The following is a 2,408-nucleotide window of genomic DNA, read 5'->3' on the forward strand; positions in this document are numbered from 1 at the left end:
ATTGAGGACGACCCATCTAGCCCTGAGGGCAGATTTGCTTGAGCGTATTATTATGCATGCCCAGCACTCTGGTGACCTTGGAGGCAGAACGCACCAGCCTCCTAGACCAGGTGACTTTTTTTACTGGTGGGCCACCGCACATCTGCGTGCGACACCCCCTAGTGTTGCCTGGCTCGCTTGGCCAGGGCCACTACTGGGCTACGAGCCGCGGCCTTAGACGCACGTGTTTTCGCCGACAAGCTGAGCTGGGGTACGTCCCCCACCTCAGTGACGCAGACTGGACACCCTCCACCCTCTTTGTTCAGGGAATGGTGGGTACAGTCTCGAAGCTTCGGAGTGCAATGAATCAGAGGGTTCAGATTGAATCCGCTAGCCAGTTGGTCCTGCCATGGGCAAGCGGAGGGCACCCCAAGCACAGGCATTGCCCGCTAGCCAGAGTCAGCCAGGAGGCAAGCGCTTATACCCTTCCATGGGAGGGAAGGGTAGTGGCGTGCCCCCAGGGAGGTAAGAGCCAGGTGGTGGCTCCTCACCCTCTCTGGGCAGATGTCTACCCGGCAGCAGGGGAAGCATGTTTGACGCTCACCTCTGCAACCGGGGGAGACAGGCACGTGTTCGGTAAGTGGCCAGGTCACAACTTAGTGACTACTTCAGGCCTTGGGGAACTCGCCTCATGGGGGAAGGGAGTACCCTCCCCCCTTGCAACTGCCGAACACATGGCCACACATCCCTGTCGTACACAGATTGCGCCGGTGCACGGCAAATGTGATATCCCAGAGTTCAATGCGTTTTGTACCATCCAATATACACTTTATCTCCGCACGAGGGCGCAATTTCAAATTGAAAGAAAAACTAGCATACACGCTATTACCATTCTATGACCTCAATTGACCCACCAGCCTCATTCCCAACTTGATACTGGAATTCTCATTTTTTTGATGTATTTAAAGTTTTTTACCCGGATCGTTTTAACCATTTCAATAAATAGTTATAGACTATAATTGATTATGCGAAATTACTGCATTTTTGGTGGTTTTTGGCCTACTCCTCTCACTGTTATGTTAGAATTACCGCGAGAGTGCCTCCTATGGATTGTCAACATGGCGGCTCACAAAGTTACGTTCGGTAAGTCCTTTTTTTTTTACGTTTTACACACAAAAAAAGCAATTTTTAGAAATTAACGTTCAATTTCTTCAATTGTTGGCGCCTTTTTTGTTGCAAAAATGCTGGTCGTGAAAATGAAAAACGTAATTTTGTTGGGGATTTCGAGAGCTTTACAACGATATGTAGATCGACCATATACACGTTATGTCCCTCATAGGAGTAGTGAATAAAGTGTCATAATGTATTTTGTCATTAATTTGCATACCATATATTCACTATTGAGATAATATATACACTATTGAGATACTATGGGTATAGGGATAAAATGAACATTTTCCATGTATCTGTTTTTGATACCAATGCATTTCATTCGTTTCTCTCAATATTATTTTCTGACATATTATTCATAATAAATTATGTAGTATTAAAGTGAGAATATACTAAATATAGTTAATAACAAATGATTTTCAAAAAAAATGTGCCACGCCCCCTCCACTTGCCCCATTTCTCCAGTAAACGTGACACACATTGATGTGTTTGAAGTTGAAGAATTAATACCTAGAAAATAGTGTCATTACAAATTTGATAATTTAGGCTGACTTTAGAATAGTTTTACCAAGTGTAAATAATAATTTATTATTATGACAGATTTTTTATATTAAATATTGAGATTAGTTTAATAACAAATGATTTTCAAAGAAAATGTGCCAGGCCCCCCCTCCACATGCCCCATTTTTTACAGTCAAAGACTTCATAGAAAATAGTGTCATTACAAATTTGACAATTTAGGCTGACTTTGGAATAGTTTTACCAAGTGTAAATAATAATTTATTATTATGACAGATTTTTGAAATTAAATATTGAGATTAGTAATGCATCTTGTGTTTTGTTTCAGATCTTTTGTGCTGAACTTACCATGGACAGTTTGCATGTGACGAGTGATACCTGGCTTGATTTTATATACAACATGGAGATGTGATGCACATAGTGTGCATTTGTATTCCTTGTGTGTGCCAAATAAAATTTCAAAATGTGATTCAGCAGAATCCAACAAATTCACTTCAATGTGTTCAGTGTATTTAATTTCAAATGCTAGTGAAGCTGCTTCAAGTTTCTTATCAAGTTTGTTAAGATCATCCTTTTTAGTAACTTGAAGTAACTTTGCTGAATGATTTGCTTCATTAATTTCAACCTTGGTATCAAATTGGTCGACCAGTTTTGTTTCATATTGCTTCACATCATGTTTTTGATCTTCAGATAACTTTGCAAACTTTTGTATAAATTCCAGTTGTTGGTCGACCTTTTGA

General features: G+C 40.8%; 1 long non-coding RNA gene across 1 annotated transcript; it reads left to right on the forward strand.

Moving 5' to 3' along the window:
• The first annotated feature begins 899 nt into the window (after positions 1-899).
• On the forward strand, positions 900-2,160 carry LOC144355852 (uncharacterized). Its single transcript, XR_014930786.1, has 2 exons — positions 900-1,122; positions 1,997-2,160. It is a non-coding gene; the product is annotated as an uncharacterized LOC144355852 (long non-coding RNA).
• The last annotated feature ends 248 nt before the right edge of the window (positions 2,161-2,408 follow it).

This window comes from Saccoglossus kowalevskii, chromosome 10, assembly GCF_978046115.1.
Source record: "Saccoglossus kowalevskii chromosome 10, keSacKowa6.1, whole genome shotgun sequence".
In the NCBI taxonomy this organism is placed as follows: domain Eukaryota; kingdom Metazoa; phylum Hemichordata; class Enteropneusta; family Harrimaniidae; genus Saccoglossus; species Saccoglossus kowalevskii.